Source organism: Notamacropus eugenii, chromosome 2, assembly GCF_028372415.1.
Source record: "Notamacropus eugenii isolate mMacEug1 chromosome 2, mMacEug1.pri_v2, whole genome shotgun sequence".
Taxonomy (NCBI): domain Eukaryota; kingdom Metazoa; phylum Chordata; class Mammalia; order Diprotodontia; family Macropodidae; genus Notamacropus; species Notamacropus eugenii.
The window spans coordinates 181,929,853-181,952,398 of record NC_092873.1 but is presented as its reverse complement, the minus strand read 5'-3'; positions in this window follow the sequence as shown (position 1 = coordinate 181,952,398).

The window sequence follows — 22,546 nt, the reverse complement described above, 5'->3', positions numbered from 1 at the left end:
GGAACAGAAATCCCCCTCGCTCCAATATTCCGTGGTCTCTGGGTGAAGAATTCGCCCTGGGTTAGTCCCCTCTGCCGTTCTGTGGTTTGTGGATTCGGAGCTATGTGTATGTGCGTCTTTCTACTTCGCCATCTTGGCTCCGCCCCTCCAATTACTTTTTTTTATAGAAGATGCTAGATCTTGTGTTATCCTGATTGTATTTCCACAGTACTCGAATTGTTTCTTTCTGGCTTCTTGAAATATTTTCTCCTTGACCTGGGAGCTCTAGAATTTTGCTACAATATTCATAGAAGTTTTCCTTGTGGGATCTCTTTCAGACGGTGATCAGTGGATTTATTCCATTTGTATTTTATCCTCTGGTTCTAGAGTATCTCTTTAGATGGAACCTCTTCCACATCTTGACTTCTAACCATAGATGTCCTTTGATACTCTGTTCTGGATTCTCTTCTTCTTCTATAATATTTGCTTAGTAAATTCATCAGCTGCAATGAACACAATTATCATATCTAACCTAAGCATTTTCAAATCTATCTATCATGTCGTAATGTCTCTGCTGACCATCATTCTTGCATCTCCAATCGTTTTAAGATATCTGGAAATAGATGTTAAATAGACATCTTTTTTTAATTGAATAATTTTTAGTTTTCAACATTCATGTCTAGAAGATTTTGAGTTCCAAATTTTCTCCCCATCTCCTTTCTCCCACCTCAAAACACCTTGCATTCTGATTGTCGCTTTCTACAATTTGCCCTCCCTTCTATCACACCCCTCCATTTCTGTATCCCCACCTTCTCTCTTTTCTTGTAGGGTAAGGTAGATTTCTATGCCCCATATCATGTATTTCTTATTTCCCAGTTGCTTGCAAAAACAATTCTCAGCATTCATTCCTTAAACTTTGAGGTCCAATTTGTTTCCCTTCCTCCCTCCCTACCCATCCCCACTGAGAAGGCAAGCAATCCAATATAGGCTATATATGTATAGTTTTGCTAAAAAGTTTCATAATAGTCATGTTATGAAAGACTACCATATGTCCCACCATCCTATCCTGCCTCCCATTTATTCTGTTCTCTCTATAGACCTTGTCCTTCCCCTAAAGGGATTACTTCTAATTACTCCCTCCTCCCAATTACTCTACCTTCCATCTTCCCCCCCACCCCATTTATACTCTTCTCCCCTACTTTGCTGTAGTGCAAGATAGATTTTCATATGAAATTGAGTGTGTATGTCATTACCTCCTTAAGCAAATGTGATGAGAGTAAGCTTCACTTTTTCCCTCTCACCTCCCCCCTTTTCCCCTCCATTGAAAAAGCTTTGTTTTGCTTCTTTTATGACAGATAATTTGCCCCATTCCATTTCTCTTTCTCCTCCCAATATATTCCTCTCTCACTCCTTAATTTTATTTTTTTATATATCATCACTTCCTATTCATCTCACCCTGTGCCCTCTGTCTATGTGTATATAATCCCTCCAATTACCCAAATACTGAGAAAAGTCTCAAAAGTTACAAGTATGATCTTTCCAAGTAAGAATGGAAAGAGTTCAACTTTAGTAATTCCTTTATGATTTCTCTTTCCTGTTTACCTTTTCATGCTGCTCTTAATTCTTGTGTTTGAAAGCCAGATATTCTATTCAGCTCTGGTCTTTTCATCAAGAATGCTTAAAAGTTATCTATTTCATTGAATAATCATTTTCCCCCCCTGAAATGTTATGCTCAGTCTTGCAAGGTAGGTGATTCTTGGTTTTAATCCTGGTTCCTTTTGGAATAATATATTCCAAGCCCTGTCTTCCCAAGCTGCTAGATCTTGTGCTGTCCTGATTATATTTCCACAATACTGAATTTTTTTCTTTCTAGCTGCTTGCAATAATTCCTGGTATCTCTGGAATTTGGCTACACTGTTCCTAGGGGTTTCTCTTTTTGGATCTCTTTTAGGAGGTGATTGGTGGATTCTTTCAGTATTTATTTTACCCTCTGGTTCTAGAATATCAGGGCAGTTTTCCTTGATAATTTCATGAAAGATGATGTTTAGGCTCTTATTTTGGTCATGGCTTTTGGTAATCCAATAACTTTTAAATTGTCTCCCCTGAATCTATTTTTCTGGTCAGGTGTTTTTCCAATGAGATATTTCACATTGTCTTCTACTTGTTCCTTGTTTTGGTTTTGTTTTATAATTTTTTGTTTTCTCATAAAGTCATTATCTTCTATCTGCTCCATTCTAATTTTTAAAGAACTTTTTTATTCAGAGAGCTTTAGAACCTCCTTTGCCATATGCTAATTCTGCTTTCTAAAGCATTCTTCTCCTCATTAACTTTTTGGAACTTTTTTACCCTTTGAGTTAGTCTACTTTTAAGGGTGTTATTTTCTTCAGCATTTTTTTGTGTGTCCTTTAGTAAGCTATTGACTCACTTTTCATGATTTTATTTCATTGCTCTCATTACTCTTCCCAATTTTCCTCTACCTCCCTTACTAGGTTTTCAAAGTCCTTTTTGAGCTCTTCCCTGACCTGAGACCACAGCATATTTATTTTGGAGGATTTGGATGCAGAAGCCTTGACTTTTATATCTTCCTAGTACACATTGTTCTTCCTCACCTGAAAGGATGGAAAAAAAATACCTATTCATCAAGAAAGTAACCTTCTATATTTTTATTTTTTCCCCTGTTTTGGGCATTTTCTGAGCCAATTTCTTGACTTTTGAGTCCTTTGTCAAGAGGAGGATACTTTGGGGACCTATAATTTTTCACTTCCTCCATGGGGGCACAATCAACACAGAGGAATTTATTCATCTCCTGGCCTGCACTCTGGTCTGTGAGCTACAAAAGCTTTTCTGCCCAGAATCTGCAAGTAGAATTCCCTCTCCAGAGCACCCACCAGCCCCACCATAGCAGTGCTCCTCCTAACCCAAGGGTAGCCACTCTGGGTTGAGATCCAGATCAGCAGCTCGATTCCCCCAAGGACTTTAGGCTGAGGGCTCAGAAAATTGAAACTGCTGCCACCTGTTTCTGCCTTGGGCCTGCTCCCTTCTCACTCAGGTGAAAGAGTTTTCTTACTGACCTTTGAAGTTCCCTCTGGCATTTATGGATTGAGGGATCTGGGAACTGCAGCTGCTGTTGATTGTGCCCTGAAGCCTCCTTTGCTCCTGTCCCTGTCACCTGGCCAAGATTAGGCTGTGCTCCAACCTGAGCCTAACGTGATAGGCCTTTCTTCTCAGCCTTCCAAACTTCCTTGGGCTAGAAATCTCTTTCACTCCATCGTTTTGTGCCTTCTGTTGCTCTAAAATTTTTTTAGAGTCATATTTTACATGTATTTTATAAGCTGTGGGGGGAGAGCTCCTATCATTCGTCTTTCTTCTCTGCCATCTTGGTTCCACCCCTCTCAGTAGACATCTTAAATTCAATATGTCCAAAATTTGCCTCATATTCTTTTCCCTTAGCCCTCTCCCCAGCACACACACAGCTAACTTCCTTGCTACTGTAGAGGTCAAACAAATTCCCCCTTATCTCAGCCTCTCAACCTCTGAGTAACCCTTTATTCTTCATTATCTCTTATCTCCCTTATCTTGTCTGTTGCCAAGGCCTAATTTCACATTTGCAACATTTCTTTTCTATGCCCACTTCTCTCCTCTGACACTGACACTGTTCTCATATAGGCCTCTGTCACTTCATGACTACACTATTATATTAGCCTGCTGCTGTGTCTGCCAGTCTCAAGTATCCTCATTCTAAAACATCTTCCAATCAACTACTAAAATAACTTTGCTAAAACACAGGACTGACAACATCATCCTACCCCTGTTCAATCAGCTGCAGTAACTTTTGTTTTTCACTTCTGGAATCAAATATAAAATGCTCTGTTTGACTATTAAAATCCTCCAAAAACTAGAGCACTCTCAAATTTCCTGTCTTCTTATACCTTATTTCCAGACACATACCCTTTGGTCCAGTGACATTGGACTCTTAGCTCTTCTATGATATTCCATGTTTTACCTTTGGGCATTTCCCTTGACTGTCCCCCATTCCTAGAATGTGTTCTCTCAGCACTTACTCCTGAATTCCCTAACTTCCTTTCTCTTCTATTTGAAATCTCATCTTTTACAGGAAGCCTTCCCTAACACCTCTTAATTCCAGTGCTTTCCCTCTGTTTTCACTTATTTTTCATGTATATAGCATATATAGCTTCATACATATATAATGCATATGCACACATACACACATATGTAACATGTAGTCTCTCTCATTATGGTGGTTGCAGGAATTGTCTTTTGTACCTTTTTTCCCTCAATCCCTGGGTTTCAGCATGATACCTGGCACAAAATAGGTACTTAAAATGTTAATAAATTGATTGAAAAAGAAGCTTGGATCACAAAGAGCCAGTATAGATTGTTCAAAAATATCATGCAAGACTACCTTAACTCTCTTTCACTGCACTATGTACTGTTATGAATTATCTTTTTTTTCGCATTTTTTTTTATTTGACATTCATTTTAACAAAATTTTGGGTTACAAATTTTCTCCCCTTTTGTCCCCTCCCCCCCCAAACACAGAGCATTCTAATTGCCCCTATCACCAATCTGCTCTCTCTTCTGTCATCCCTCTCTGTCCTTGTCTCCATCTTCTCTTTTGTCCTGTAGGGCCAGATAACTTTCTATACCCCTTTACCTGTATTTCTTATTTCCTAGTGGCAAGAACATTACTCAACAGTTGTTCCTAACACTTTGAGTTCCAACTTCTTTACCTCCCTCCCTCCCCACCCCTTCCCTTTGGAAGGCAAGCAATTCAATATAAGCCAAATCTGTGTAGTTTTGCAAATGACTTCCATAATAGTTGTGTTGTATAAGACTGACTATATTTCCCTCCATCCTATCCTGTCCCCCATTACTTCTATTCCCTTTTGATCCTGTCCCTCCCCATGAGTGTCTACCTCAAATTGCTCCCTCCTTCCCATACCCTCCCTTCCATCATCCCCCCCCCCACCCTGCTTATCCCTTTATCCCCCACTTTCCTGTGTTGTAAGATAGGTTTTCATACCAAAATGAGCATGCATTTTATTCCTTCCTTTAGTGGGATGTGATGAGAGTAAACTTCATGTTTTTCTCTCACCTCCCCTCTTTATCCCTCCACTAATAAGTCTTCGCTTGCCTCTTTTATGAGAGATAATTTGCCCAATTCCATTTCTCCCTTTCTCCTCCCAATTTATTTCTCTCTCACTGCTTGATTTCATTTTTTTAAAGATATGATCCCATCCTCTTCAATTCACTCTGTGCACTCTGTCTCCGTGTGTGTGTGTGTGTGTGTGTGTGTGTGTGTGCGTGTGTGTGTGTGTGTAATCCCACCCAGTACCCAGATACTGAAAAGTTTCAAGAGTTATAAATATTGTCTTTCCATGTAGGAATGTAAACAGTTCAACTTCAGTAAATCCTTTATGACTTCTCTTTGCTGTTCACCTTTTCATGCTTCTCTTCATTCTTGTGTTTGAAAGTCAAATTTTCTTTTCAGCTCTGGTCTTTTCATCAAGAATGCTTGAAAGTCCTCAATTTCATTGAAAGACCATTGTTTTCCCCTGAAGTACTATACTCAGTTTTGCTGGGTAGGAGATTCTTGGTTTTAGTCCCAGTTCCTTTGACTTCTGGAATATCCTATTCCATGCCCTTCGATCCCTTAATGTAGAAGCTGCTAGATCTTGCGTTATCCTGATTGTATTTCCATAATACTTGAATTGTTTCTTTGTAGCTGCTTGCAATGTTTTCTCCTTGACCTGGGAACTCTGGAATTTGGCCACAATGTTCCTAAGAGTTTCTCTTTTTGGATCTCTTTCAGGGGGTGTTCTGTGGATTACTTGAATATTTATTTTGCCCTCTGGTTCTACAATCTCAGGGCAGTTTTCCTTGATAATTTCATGAAAGATGATGTCTAGGCTCTTTTTTTGATCATGGCTTTCAGGTAGTCCCATAATTTTTAAATTGTCTCTCCTGGACCTATTTTCCAGGTCAGTTGTTTTTCCAATGAGATATTTCACATTCTCTTCCATTTTTTCATTCTTTTGGTTTTGTTTTGTGATTTCTTGGTTTCTCATAAAGTCATTAGCCTCCATTTGTTCCGTTCTAATTTTGAAAGAACTATTTTCTTCAGTAAGCTTTTGAATCTCCTTTTCCATTTGTCTCATTCTGCTTTTGAAAGCATTCTTCTCCTCATTGGCTTTTTGAACCTCCTTTGCCAATTGATTTAGCCTATTTTTCAAGGTGTTATTTTCTTCAGCATTTTTTTGGGTCTCCGTTAGCAGGGTGCTGACCTGCTGTTCATGCTTTGACTGCATATCTCTCATTTCTCTTCCCAGGTTTTCCTCCACCTCTCTAAGTTGATTTTCAAAATCCTTTTTGAGCTCTTCCATAGCCTGAGCCCACAGAATATTTAGTCTGGGTGTTTGGGATACAGAGGCCTTGACTTCTATGTCTTTGCCTGATGGTAAGCATTGTTCTTCCTCATCAGAAGGGAAGGGAGGAGATGCCTGTTCACCAAGAAAGTAACCTTCTATAGTCTTATTTCTTTTCCCTTTTCTGGGCATTTTCCCAGCCAGTTACTTGACCTCTGAATATTCTTCTCACACCCACCTCGCCTCCTGATCCTCCCAGCCAGACCTTGGGGTCTGAGATTCTAATGCTGCTTCCCAGTCTCAGGGCTTCCGCAGGGGTGAGGCTGCTATTCAGTGTGAGATTAAGTTCAGGTACTCAGGTCAGGGCAGGGCCGCCTCATGGGCTCAGTTCCCTCAGGGGTTTATGCAGAGACCTTCAACAATGGATCCAGGCTCCTGCCCGCTTGGGGAGCCCTGGTCTGCCGCTGCGTCAGCTACTGCCTCCCGAGGGGGCCTGAGTCATGGGGGCCACTCCCCTCTCGACCTGCCAAGAAGACCCTCTCACCAACCCCCATCACCTGTGTGTAGAGGGACCCGCATGGCCGCTGGAGATCCCGTCCCCGAAGCCCGTTCAGATCTGTTTCTCTCCGTGCCGCAGCCGCAGCAGGGCAGGGCTGGGCTGGGCTCCACGTCCGCAGCGCGATCGACCTTTTGTGAGAGGCTTGCAGGTCCCTCTGGAACAGAAATCTCATTTGCTCCACTGTGCTGTGGCCTCTACTACTCCAGAGCTCGCCGTGAGTTCCTTTTTATCGATATTCTATGGGTTGTGGGTTTGGAGCCATGTGTATGTGCGTCTTTCTACTCCGCCATCTTGGCTCTGCCCCATGAATTATCTTTACAAAAATTTTAGCAACGCATTTGACAAAATGTTTCACATTGTTTTTGTAGACAAGAAGGAGAGAGGTTTTCACAAAGATATGGGCTAGATAATATGACTGTTAGGGGATTCTGAATTAATTGAATGTCTCACAATTAGTTATTAGTGTATATCAGGTAGGGAGATTCCTTTACTTTGATATTCTAGGAATTTATTCTTAGATGTCTATTTCATAACATTTTAATTAATGATGTGAATAAAGGTGTACATGATATGTTTATCAGCTTTACAGAAACAAAAACAAAACTATAAAGAGGTAAATAATATATCACATAACATACTAAAATGGAAAATTTGCATTTAATAACATTATGATAAGGATAAGTATAAACTTGTACTTAAGTTAAAATTAAAATAGCAATATAATATATAACTCAATTTGAAAAAAAAATCAGGAGTTTTCTGTGAGCTATAAGATCAGTATGAGATATGTAATTGATATAACAGGAAGCAAACAAATGGGCAAATGAATAAAGTAGTGAATGAATGAACAAATAAATAAAAGAAGTCAATATAGCCTTATGTTGCATTAAAACATCTAGTTTCTGGGAAAAAAAAATAGATACTAATATTGCTATTATCTTCTACTATGCAGTTATTTATTATTATTTTTAGATCTATGTAACAAATTTTATGCTCAACATTGGTATTTGGAAAACACCCCAAAATGATTAGTATATTGATGGTTTCAAGATCTTGTAATATAAGAATCTATTTTAGTTTTTAGGGAATTTTAGCTTATAGAATAAGAGACAAGAGAGCTATGCAGATAATCAAGAATTGAAAATGCATTCTTCTCTTAGAGGAATTTCATTTTTTCACTGTAGTACCCATAATATAGTTGTTAGAAATTGTAAATGGGTGGGCTTATGATTTGTGAAAAGAAAAGCTTACTAAAATTAGGGCTATCTAAAAGTGAATATTCTATCTCTGTACATGGTATAGTCTTCTTCTTCAAAGATATGACCTTGTAGGCTAGGAATTATTACGGTTTAATAAGAATAAGAATAATAAAATTCCAGCAAAATAGTTGAACATACATGTGCAAATGGGCCCAGTGTAATTGACATTGTAGCTAAAGTTACCTCATAAATACTTTTATAAGGAATTGAGAAGGATACTTTATTTTTAGAGAAATTCTTCCGCAATTATGTGTTTCTTCTGAAAATTAATTTCATATTTTTCCTCAGACCTTTTGACAAATTTCCTTCCTAAGTAATACACAGAATTAATTATGTACTCTCTTTTTCAGTGTGTGTGGAACAAATATCCATTCAGAACTTGACATGATGGATGTGAAGAGATGTCAATTATTTTATTTGCTATAATAATATTTCTATTTTTTCCACCTTTGAAAAAACGAAAACAAAAATTTTAAGTGATCATATGTTATAACTGCTAAGTTTAGTTTTATTCCATTAAATTAGAAAAACAACAAAATAATCCATCTTTCTACTTAAGATTCTTTCATTATTACTTACTAGAATAATATTTAACTTTTTTTACAATTAAATATCAAGGTGAAATTTATATCGTTATAGAGTATCTGAAATTTCAAAATGAAAGAATTATTTAGGGAGGTGGAAATGTTAATGTTAAAAGTTATAGCTCTTACATTCATCTCAAAACAAGAAAAAATGATGTGGTGGTTTGTACTACTATTTTTTAGAAAGTATTGATCTACTGACAAAACAACCTAGATATGTACTTTCCAAGCTACATATTACCATTTTGCTTAATAGATATCAGTGATGTGATACTTCAAGTCTCTTGATTAAGCTTCTGTTGAACTTCAGAGTGCAAAAATCAGCAGCCTATACAATTTGAATTTCAGATTATTAAAGTCTTCAGAAGGAAAGACATAATATGAGATGATTATTGTAGTTGCTATAAAGAGGCTATTAAATCCAGTGGGAATGTTCATCAGTGCACTGTAATCAGCAGTAAGAGGGAATGCTTAATTACAGTTATTTAGGTGACATGATGTAGTAGTAGCAGTGTAGAAAGCAGAAAAAGATGCATGAATTAGCACTTCTATCCATGTGAGAGGATATTAAGATTCATCAATATCAATGTAGATGTCTAGTTATGTGGTTGTTTATATTAATTTGTTTAACTCTACAAATTACGACTACACAATTGTTTTCTTTTAATCTACCCTAAGATTCATTTTAAGTTTAATCTTAAAAGATGATAAAATCCTAGATGTTAAATTATTATGGAGGTTCTTTATGTTTCATACACACACACACACACACACACACACACACACACACACTACTTCAAAAACTATTTGACTATTGAAGTATTTACATTTCATTATTCCTATCAGATTATTCGTTTGCTATTTTTTCCTCTAAGCACTTAAATGGAACCTATTTAAAATTAAAGTCAGAATATCACCTTGAATTCTTCCTAAAAGACAGGTAGTTTCTTCATTGGAAAAACCAAATGGGTTAGAGAAAAAATATTTATTTGTGCTATTGATTAGCTTACAAAAGAGTACTTTGCTGTAATAATGCTGTTTCCTAAGAAGTTTGTAATTTTTTAAAAAATTCAAGTTCTATTAGAATACTTCAACACTTTTGTGGGAAATTATTTTCTCTTTTATCTGATTATTAAGTTAGGATTGTTTCTTTCTTTTTCCTTTTTATTTCCTCTTTAAAGAATTAGTCCTTGTAGGTCCAAAAGTATCTGAAAGACAGAGCTGATAATGAGATAGGCCTAATCATCCTGGGAACATTCTCCTCAATCTTGGGCAGGACTCCACCAAACTAGGAGACTTTACTTTTGATTGAAGTGTAAATAGAATCTAATCTAGGTGAATTCCAGCCCTAAAATATTAGGTTCATGCTCATGAAACCCCCTATTGTTCAGTGGGAGTAGTTTGGCTGGAAATGGATTCCTTTGTACAGATAGCAGGAGGCAGCTTGGTCTCATGATCAAGTTGCAATCTCAGTAGGTGGAACTGAAGAGTTATGTCTTTAAGGGTCACCTCCTTGTCCAAAACTATTTAAGCATTCAGGGATCTGTATGGTTTTGTTTTTGATTACCCAGAGAGACCAACAAACAAACATTAATTAAATAATTAAACAAGTTGCTGATGAACATTAATTAATTATATAATCAAATTAATTAAATAACTAAATAAGTATCCAATAAATATTAATTAATAAAATAAATATTAAATAATTAAATGGTAAATAATTGTCACCCATAAACATTAATTAATTAAATAAATTGCAGTTAAATTAATTAAATAATTAAGTAAGTTGCCAATTAATTACCAAGAAACTCTGTTGCTTGGGTTTTTCATTTGTCTCAGTTTGATATGATTATAATGCTAAAGGGATACTTTTTTCAACAATACAGATCTTAACCTATAACCATTATTCTCCCTGCTCTGTTTCTCTTCTCCATATCCTAATAATTCACAAGAAGGGACCCATACAATGCCCTGAGAGAGATTTTTCTTTGGATTTGATGCACTCTACCTGGTGTGAAAATTGTTAGTATGCTTTTGTTAAAAGGCTACTGCATTTATTTGTTAAACATAATATTAATCTACTCAACATGATTCATTTGTTAAACATAATACTAATCTATTCAACATGATAGAGTAGATGAAATATAAACCCAGTAGTCAATGCATTACAAAATGTTCACTCTAGCTCTCTAAACTACTCTGATATTATGCTTTCATTTTAATTTTAAGGTCTATCTACACTGAAAATAGTACTGTTATATTTCTTATAAAATCATCATAAAGCCTCAGATTTTTATGGAGATCACAGTCATAAAAAAACTATTTCATTGAGTCTTCAACATATCAGATATTCTGTTTCAATTGTAATCTACAGTTTCAAATCTATTTATTATTTTTAAAATTTCCTCTAACTTCATTTTTTCTACATTTGATTGTGTAGATTTGCTTTTATGCATTATGTTGCCTCCTTTGCTTTTCCATTAACACTTCAATGACATACATAGAAACACATGCAAGATTATGTAAGAAAAGACAGCCGAATAATGAATTCTGTTTATTGCTAACTCTTGGTAACAATGATTAGCTTTAATGCACTTCTAATGTCAAATATCTCTAACTTTATTAGGTGCTCAGATGAATCAGTGATCTCACTAACACCTAATGAATCAAAGATCTCATCCTTCATGGAAATTTTTAATCTATTTTTGCCAATCAGTCCTGTATAGGTATTCTCATGCTCTCCCATAAACTTACTACAATTAGTTCACTTGCCTTGGCAGGGCTCTTCCTTGCTTTCTAATGATATTTTGAGAATACCATTCAATGCATGGCCTGATTCTCTTACCACTCACAACATGATAAAGATCACCTTCTTTGATCATAAATTCCTCTGAATACATTTCTATACTATAATGCCTTCGTAATCCTCATTTCTTCTAAGGTGATATCAACTCATATCCACTATGCATCTCTCTTTTTATCTTTGGACTATCCTTCAGTGCAGATATTCAGAATATATAGTGTTCTATCATTTTGTCAAGCAATAAAACTATAAGTAATTTGGTATTTCAAAGATGTTCTCTCATTTGATGCAGATCCTTGGATTCACTCAAATTTATATGTTCATCATAATTTTTCATTGATGTCATTATAGAAATTTGTCACCAAGTTGAATTCATATGGATATTTCCTTTAGATGATGAGATACAACCATTAGTAGATGACCATGTTGATTTCAGCAAGTACTAGAACACTGTGGAGCATTTTAAATAAAATAATTAACAATTCAAAATATTTTGGCCTAGATATTCACTCATACACACAACTTATTGAGGAATGTGTATTGTCCATTGAATCAATAAACATTTATTTTTAGCTGCTTCATTTCAGGCACAATGTTGGGCTTTCAGAAACAAAACTTTCAATAATGTCTGTCCTCAAGGAGTTTACTTTCTATTAGGAGAGACATTGTGCAGATAAATAAATATATAGAGAATATATAAAAATAAATGCAATGCAAATATTTCTGGAGTAGATTGTAGGAAAGTGGAGTCATCAGGACAAACTCTTCTTAGAATCACAGAATCTGAAAGCTGGAATCACCTACAGTAGCCATCAATTGAATCCATACATACCAGGAATTGTCAGATGGAATTGGGAAGCACTGTATAAATAAATAGGAAGTGATTTAAAAAGTACATTTCCAGCCTCCACTGAACAACTAAATTTTTATTTTATTACATTTTTGTTAAGAAACCTAAATTGACTTCTTTTTAACTTAAATAGATTATACCTGATTCTATCCTTTGGTTCCTAAGAGAACACCTTTTAACCTTTACCAAATAACAATTATATTGCTGGAAGATAATTAACATTCCCATCCCAAATTATATTCATGGCTGAAACATTTTACAAATGAGATCACATTCTAAATGTATACTGTTCTGGATTGATATTTTTTTACTGTCAAATATTTCAAATCTATGTTGACTCTAGTAACTTTTAAGCCATATTGATTTACTTATGGCAAGTGATTCATGATGCAAAATTGTTATACTCTCTATGTCTTTACTGTCATTCATATGAAATTTTTCATCATCGACATTTAAATAAAGGTCGTGATGGAGGTGTTTGAGTGAAAATTTGTCATTATTATTCTTATTCCTATATTCCTTCTGATATTGATTATTGTCTTTCATTCTCCAAGACAACCACAGTGATATCACTTTATTGGGGTCAAGATACAGTGTCTGACTATAGCTGACTAGACCAACACAAGCATGGAAGGCTTTACAACAGATTGGGCACAAATAGTCCATATGGACAATTGGATTAGAAATTTGTGCCTCTCACATTTCTTTTGAGTTACTGCAATTCTACTTTGCTCATAGAGTACATCACATTCTTTGATGTGGATCTGTCATTGAAGAGTACTATGCCAGTGTCTCCAATGTTTATTAGTCAATTTCAAAGTTCTTCATAGAGACTTTGAGAGTGTGCTTATATTGCTTCTTCTGACCACTATGTGAGCACTTATGTGAGTTCTATGTATAATAGTGTTTTAGGTAAATACACTGTTGGCTTTACAACAATATGGCCAGCCCATCAAAGTTGTACTCTTTGCAATAGAGATTAAATGTTTAATCATTCAGCTCAAGAAAGAACTTCATTGTCTCAGACCTTATCTTTCCAGGAGATCTTCAGAATTTTCCTAAGACAGCTCAAATGGACACAATTCATTTCCCTGGCATGAAACTGATATATGCTCCAAGTTTCACAGGCATACAACAATGAGATCAGCAAAATGAGCTCTGAAGACTTTCAGCTTGGTAGGCAGTCTAATATCTTTTCTTTCCCATACTTTCTTTAAGAGTTCCTCAAACACAGATCTAACTCTGGCAATGCATGCATCAAACTCATTATCCATGTGTATGTCCCTGGAAAGTATACTACCCAGGTGAGTGAACTTATTCACAGCATTCAGATTTTCTACATTTGGAGTAGCTTATGTTTCTACATATGAATACTGTGGTGCTGGTTGATGGAGAATCTGCTGTGGTTTTATTGTGTTTTTTAATGATAGGTCAAAATTAGCATAAGCAACAGAGAATCTATGCATATTTTATTGCATCTCAGCCTCAGAGATTGCATTGGGTAACATGCAAACAAAAAGTTGCACAACAACTCTCCTTCAACTTTAGTTTTGGCTTGTATCCTTTTCTAGTTAAACAATGTACAATCTGTGTGGTGGCTGACCTGACTTATTTTTGTCCTCATTGATGATATCTAACAACAGCACAGAAATCCTCATTATAAAAACCATGGAAGCAAGCACACAGTCCTGCTTCACTACACTGGTAACTGATAAAGTGCAAGAGCACTTATCTAGACTCTGAACAAGCATGACATCATGAGACTGATGTACAAAACTGATGAACTTCCCCAGGCAACCAGATTTTGACATAATTTTCCACAAGTCCTTAAGAGTAACAGTATTGAAGACCTTTGTTAGACTGATGAATATTGTGTGCAGATGACCTCTGCTCTCCTGGAGTTGTCTACTCCTGGAGTTGTCAAACAGCAAACACCATATCAACCACTTTTCAGTACTTACTGAAGCTACCCTGGCCCTCAGGTAAATCATTATTCTCCAGGTGTAGAATCTGTGTATTAAGGAGGATTATAAGAAGAATCTTGATGATATTGACTGAGAGACCACCCTGCAATTGTCACAGGCCCACCTATTTTTCTTTCTTTGTAGAGATGGACCACAGAGGCAATCTTGAATTCTTAGGAGAATAGAATCAGGACAAGGCAATTTGCCACATGAGAGGAGCCTAATGGCATTCAAAACTTATTCCTTCATGAGTCTTTGGCTGTTAAATAACACTCAGAGCATCATAAAAGTGCTATGAATTGTTGCTATCAAATCTCATCTCAGACACTTGACACTCACTAGCTGTGTGACCTTGGGCAAGTCACTTGACCCCAGCTGCCTCATCCTGAGTAATCTCCAGTCATCCTGAAGCATATCTGGTCACCGAATTCAGATGGCTCTGGAGGAGAAGTGAAACTGGTGATCTGCACAGCCCTGTCTCCCTCAAAACAAAATCAAGTGCAAGTCATGTCATCATTTCTTTGATGGCATGGTCTTCTTTGGCAACGAAGGACAAACACACAGTCAATGTAAAACTGAATTTCATCTTCTTTTTACTGAGTCAAGAATCTTGCATCTGTTTAAGCTTTGCTTGCACTTTATTTATATGAGAGTCAAATGCTGCCACCTCAGAGATAAACCAGCTATCCTGCTAGTAAGCCCTGTGAACTTCTTATATTTCACCTACCGGCTTCTGAATTTCTCCCTCATTTTCATCAAATTGATCTTGGTTTTTGTGAATGCTCAGGTCTAGATAAGTAAATGTGGTGCTAAAGAACAAAACTCTGAAAGTTTTCCACTCCTTTTCTATTGACTCAGCTTTCCCTCCAAGTTAGGAAGAAAATGTTCATGATCAGAGAAGTACTCTTATTTGTTGATATTAAGTATTCCGGTAGTCTTCTTGCCTTGGGGCATATCTTTTTATTGGATGATTGCTTGACTTGGAGAGGATAAGTGTATGATCTGTTTAGAACTCTGGACTATACATTGCCATCAAGACTCTCACATCTTGTCCATTCTCTTTACAATGACAGACTATTAAATACAAAACTATTTTACTCTTTATGCTTTTTCTTTCATCTATATCCCATTTTTCAACACTGACAATTTTGTTTCCCAAGCATGATAAATTGATTAGTTAGTCTAACAGCAACCAACACATTGGTCAATGGCTTCTCTTGAGTCCCAAAGACCTCTGGTGGAGGCAGACAGGGTGTTTTATAACAATTACTAAAATGACAGAACAAAATCTCAATCAATATATGTGTGTCTTCTTGTTGTCTATCAATGACATAACTAGAATTATTACATCATTTGGACCTTCCTTTCTGAAACTCCCTTAAGCACAGCCAAGACATGTGATTCAAGACACAAGACAAAGGTTCTCAGGGGATGGAAGTTGCTACACTACTTGAAATTGATAAAATTTATTGTTGTTGTTGTTCAGTCATATCCTTTCAATATTTAATTTGCCCCCTGGTTCTAGAATATCAGGGAAATTTTCCTTGATAATTTCATGAAAGATGATGTCTAGGCTCTTTTTTGATCACAGCTTTCAGGTAGTCCCACAATTTTTAAATTTTCTCTCCTGGATCTGTTTTCCAGGTCAGTTGCTTTTCCAATGAGATATTTCACATTATCTTCTATTTTTTCATTCTTTTGGGTTTGTGTGTGTGTGTGTGTGTGTGTGTGTGTGTGTGTGTGTGTGTGTGTGTGATTTCTTGGTTTCTCATAAAGTCATTAGCCTCTGTCTGTTCCATTCTAATTTTTAAAGAACTATTTTCTTCAGTGAGTTTTGAACCTCCTTTTCTATTTGGCTAATTCTGCTTTTTAAAGCATTCTTCTCCTCATTGGCTTTTTTGGACCTCTTTTGTCAATTGAGTTAGCCTATTTTTGAAGGTGTATTTTTTTTCAGCATTCTTTTGGGTCTCCTATAGAAAGATGTTGACCTGCTTTTCATGCTTTTTTTTGCATCTCTCTCATTTCTCTTCCCAATTTTTCCTCCACCTCTTTTACTTGATTTTCAAAATCCTTTCTGACCTCTTCCCTGGCCTGAGACCGTTGAATACTTATTTTGGATGTTTAGGATACAGAAGCTTTGACTTTTATGTCTTTCCCTGATGGTAAGCATTGTTATTCCTCATCCAAAAGAATGGGAGAAGATATCTGTTCACCAAGAAAGCAACCTTCTATAGTCTTATTTTTTTTCCCTTTTTTGGGCATTTTCCCAACCAGTCACTTGACTTTTGGGTCCTTTGTCAAGAGTAGGATATACCCTGGAAATCTGTAAGATCTCAGTTCCTCCAAAGTGGCACAATCAAATGTGCCAACTCAACAATCAAATACAACTCAACAACAAAAAGCGGAGAAATGCAGATGATGTATGTGGGTTTATTTTGTAATCTGCAACTTTGCTAAAGTTGTTCATTGCTTCAAATCGTTTTTTGATTGATTCTCTAAGTTTCTCTAATTATATCATCATATCATCTGCAAAGGGTGATAACTTAGTTTCTTCTTTGCCTAGTCTACATCCTTCAATTTCTTTTTCTTCTCTTATTGCTACAGCTAAAATTTCTATTACCAAAATGAATAACAGTGGTAATAATGGACATCTGTGTTTCCCACACTGATCTTATTGGAAATATCTCTAGCTTATCTCTACTACATATAATGCTTGCTGATGGTTTTAGTTAGATACTGCTTATTATTTTATGGAAAATTCCATTTATTCCTATGCTCTTCACTGTTTTCAAGAGGGATGGGTGTTGGATTTTTGACAAAGATTTTTCTGCATCTATTGAGATAATCATGTGGTTTCTGTTTGTTTTGTTGTTTATAGGATCAACAATACTAATTGTTTTCCTAATATTGAAGCAGCCCTGCATTCCTGATATAAATCCTACCTGATAATAATGTGTTATTCTCATGATAAGTTGCTATATTCTTTTTGCTGATACCTTACTTAAAATTTTTGCATCTATATTCCTTAGAGAAATTGGACTATAATTTTCATTCTCAGTTTTGGTTCTTCCTGGTTTAGGTTTCTGAACCATGTTTGCATCACTAAAAGAATTTGGGAGGACTCTTTCCATTCTGGAGAGCAATTTGGAACTATGCCCAAAGGGCTACAAAAATGTGTTTATCCTTTGACCGAGCAATACTGCTTCCAGGGCTGTGTCCCCAAGAGATCATAAAAATGTGAAAGGGTCCCATATGTATAAAAGTATTTGTAGCAGCACTCTTTGTGGTGGCCAAAAAACTGAAAATCAAGGGAATGCCCTTCAATTGGGGAATTACTGAATAAATTATGGTATATAAATATAATGGAATACTATTGTGCTGTAAAAAATGATGAACAGGAAGACTTAAGAGAGATCTGGAAAGACTTATATGATCTGATGGTGAGTGAAAGGAGCAGAACCAAGAAAGCTTTGTACACAGCAACAACAACAGTGTGTGAGAATTTTTTCTGCTAGACTTAGAACTTCATTGCAATGTAAGGACCTAAAAAATTTCCAATGGTCTTTTAAGGCAAAATACCTTCCAAATCCAGAGAAAGAACTTTGGAATTCAATCACAGAATGTAGCAGATCACCGTCTTTGTGTTATGTTCTGGTTTGTTATATGACTTCTCCCATTCATTTTAAATCTTCCATGCAAAACTATGGTGAAAATGTATATTCCTTCCCATCACTATTCAGTTTTCTCCAGAGATCTATCATATCCACCTTATCCAAAATTTTATTCACTTCCTTTACTTCTTTCTTTTTTATTTTAACGTTAGATTTATCAAGTTCAGAGAGGGTGAGGTTGAGGTCCCCCACTAGTATAGTTTTGTTGTCTATTTGTTCCTGTAGCCACCTTAACTTCTCCTCTAAGAATTTGCATGCTATACCACTTGTAGCATGTATGTTCAATAATGAAATTGCTTCTTCACCTACGGTGCCTTTTAGAAGCATATAGTTTCCTTCCTTTTCTCTTTTGATTAGATCTACTTCTGCTTTTCTTTTTGTGAGACTAGTATTGGTACCCCTGCTTTTGTTTTTTTTACATCAGCTGAAGCATAATATATTCTACTCTAACATTTTACCCTTACCCTATATGTATCTCCCCATTTCAAATGTGTTTCTTGTAAACAACATATTGTTGGTTTATGGTTTTTAATCCCATATGCTGTCAGTTTCCATTTTATGGGAGAGTTCATCCCATTCACTTTCACAGTTGTGATTACTATCTGTGTCTTTCCCTCCATTGACTTTCCCCCAGTTTTAGTTTTTTGTTCTCCTTTCTCCCTTTCTTTTTGTGATAGATTTTTAATTTTTGACCTCCACCTCCCTCAGTCTTTCCTCCTTTCTTTCAGCCCCCATCCCCTTTTCTCCCCTTTTTTCCTTACTGCTTCTTCCCTTCCTTTTAGCCTCATCTTCCTTTTCTTTCCCCTTCCTCTTCTAAAGCTTATAGAGCTACTTATATTCCTGTAATTAACTGAGTTTGTTGTTCCCTCCTGGAACGAAATAAAATGAGAGTCAGTCTCAAACAATGCACTTCCTTCCCATTTCAGTCTACTGTAATATATTTTTGTGCCTCTTACTGATATGTCCTTTATCTCTTTATGCCTTCTTCTTTTCACATCTCCTCTTATAATCCCTTCACAACCTTAAATCACGTTTTTATCATCTTATCAATCACCTTATACTAACTCCCTGTAGCTTTGTTTATCCCTTCTATTTATCGTAACAACTATACAATTCTCAAGATTGACAAGTATCATCTTCTTTTATAGTAATGTCAACAGTTTGCTCATATTGCATAACCAGTATTTTCCCCCTGTTTATCTTCTTAAACTTCTCTTCAGACCTGTGTTTGAAGATTGAATTTTCTATTGAGGTCTGACCTTTTCATCAGGAAATTCTGGAAATCTCTTATTTCATTGAGTGTCCATCTCCTTGCATGAAATATTGTGCTCAAATTTATGGAGTAATTGATCCTTGCTTGTAGTCTCAACGTCTTTGCCTTACAGATTGTCTTATTCCAATCCCTTTGATGTTTTTAAGTACAAACTGCCATGTCCTCTATGTTTCTGAGTACAGCTCCTCAATATCTGAATTTTTTCTTTCTGACTGCTTCCTGTATTTTCTCCCTCATTTGACGGTTCTGGAATTTTGCAAAGATATTCTTTTGTCTTTTTAGTTTGAGATCCCTTTCAGGAAGTGAATGGTGGATGCTTTGATATCTAATTTGCCTTCTAGGTCTAGGATTTCTGGGCAGTTTTCTTTGACAAATTCTTGAAAGATATTGTCCATGGTCTTTATTTCATCATGGCTTCCTGACAGACCAATAATCCTTAGATCTTCTCTCCTGGATCTATTTTTCAGGTCAGTTGCATTTCCAATTAGATATCTTACATTTTCTTCTGTCTTTTCATTCTTTAGATTCTGTTTGACTAATTCTTCATGTCTTACATAGTCATTAGTTTCTCCTTGCCTGATTATAATTTATATCAAATTGCTTTCTTCAGTTAACTTTTACATCTCCTTTTCCATCTGTCCAATTGTTTTTTTGTTTTTTCTCCAGTTAGGTTTTTTACTTCCTTTTTCATTTGTCCAATTTTTCTTTGTAAGGGACTCTTGTCTTCAGTGAATCATTTTTTCGTAGATTTAAAATCATGGGACAGTTTTTCTTCTATTTCTCTAATTTGACTTTTAAAATCCTTTCTGAGTTGCTCCAAGAATGCTATTTTGTCTTGAGACCAGTTCATAATTCCTTCTGAAGGTTCAGATGGGATTACAGTCTCAGTGCTGACCTCTTTGATATTCATGTTTTGGTCCTTGTCCCCATAGAAAAATGCTATGGTCTTTTCTGCTTTGCTTCTTCCTCTTGCTGATCACCTTTTTCCTGGCTTCTAAAGTAGGTCTTTCCTTCTGGGTCACAAGGAACTCTGTATCACAGTTCTTGTGCCTTGAACTTGAGGTTTTGTATGTCGTAGCCTCTGGCTATTTCAGCTGGAACCTAAAATGCTGAAGCTTACTTGGTGCTGAGTTGCTCTGTGTTTGAAAGCAGAGGCCAGGTGAAGTCTTTCTTTTTTCCTCTGTGTTACCCTGGAGCTGACTGGGTAAATTGTGTGGTAGGGGTGGTCTGACCACAGGAGGTCTCTGCTGTGTTAGAGCATAGACAAACTCAGTGGTTTGTAATCCCATCTATGCTAGTGTCTTCCCAATTACAGTGGGGTGCTGAGGCATGCCTGGGGTCCTACTCTTGGCCATTGCAGGATCCAACCCTGTGTTGCTCAGGATCTTCTCCCGGTTTGCTGAGGTGGGATTGTCTGGGACAGCTCTGATCCTGCACTGTTACCCTTCAGGAGCATCAAAAGGGACCCAACTTAGCGATTTTCCTAGCCTCACAGGCGAAGACACTTTTTACCTCTTCTGCTTCTCCCAATGTTTCAGGATTGAAGAAATATTTTCTGAGCTCTTCAAGGTGAAGAAGGGGAGGGAGATAGCAATTACTGATCACTCTGCCATCTTGGCCCCAGGAAGGTCCTTCTCAATCTTTAGGATTAGATTATTTATTTCCCAATTAATTTTAATCTATGTTCCCATCCCCTTTATTGAATATAATTTTGTTTTATTATAGTCTGAAAAGGATATACTTAAAATTTGTTTTTCTTCCTTTTTCTGAGGTTTTATGCCTTAACACCTCATCCTTTTCCCCACCTCTAAAATGAGAGAAAAAGTACATTCCTTTCTATTCCCATTCAATTTTCTTTTGAGGTCTATTCTATCTAACTGTTTTTGAAAATTCCATGCATTCTTTACTTCTTGCTTGTTTATTTTTTGGTTTCATTTTTCTAAATCTGAGAAGGGAAATAGATTTGGCCAGTACTATAATTTTGCTATTTTCTCCTTTATTCATTGAACTTTTCCTTTAGGAGTGGGCATGCTCTATAGTTTGGTGCACAGATCTTTGGTAATGATATTAACTTCATTCTCTATGTTACCTTGCATTTTCTCTACTTACCTGTTTTAATCAGGTCAATTTTCTCTTTTCCTTTTTCTGAGATCATTATGGCTTCCCCCTACTTTTTTGCTTCTCATTAAGTGCAATATAGATTCTGCTCCAGTCCCTTGTTTGTAGTGTGTGTGTGTGTGTATGTGTGTGTGTGTGTACATGTTTCTCTGTTTCAAGTATTTTTCTTGAAAACTGGGCTATCCACTTTTGCCTATCATATAAGTATCCAGAATGGAATGAGATTTTTCTCATAATAAGTCAGACTCTGAGACCAGTTATCTCAGACAGTATTTATCTTCATAATTATCATCAATTTTATTAATTTGTCTATTAATAACTTAAATATAGCCAATATAATAAAAAGAAAATTCCACCTAAGATAACTAACTTATTCAGGGAAATGCCAATCAACTTGCACAGAGTTTCATAGACCTAGAAAAAAATAACAGAATTTATCAAGATGAATATTTAGGAAAATCACAATAAACAATGGAGAAGCAAAGCAGCCTAGCAAAAAAAAATTCACATTATATTCCAAAGTGACAATAATGACAACAAATCTAATACTGGCTAAGAAAAAATGATGAATTATTGGAACAGATTAGGTAGAAAATATAGAGTGGTTAAAGACTGTAATCTGAAGTTCAATAAACAAAATTATACATTTTCCTTCCATTGATCTTCTATCTTTTGTTTGGTCATAATTTCTTCCCTTATTCTTAGCTCTAACACATTTTTCTCTGGTCTGATAATTTACTTATGATATCACCTTTTATATTTAATTCATCTGTCCATTTTGCCCTTAACTTGATATATGATGTGAGGTATTGGTCAATGTTTAGTTTTTTCCCAACTGCTTTCCTGTTTTCTCATTAATTTTTGTCAAATGATGAGTTCTAAGTTTGGCTTGAATTTGGATGTTTATTTCATTCTTGATGAAAAAACCACAGCTAACAAATTCAATTGTCAAATACAAGACTCATAAGAAATATAAAGGGGATGGAACCAAGATGGCAGAGTACAAACACCCACTTTCTAAAGCACTGACCCCAAATCAAGACAAGTACCTGTAAAAATGGCTCTAAACAAATTTTGGATCTGCAGATACTGCAAAATGA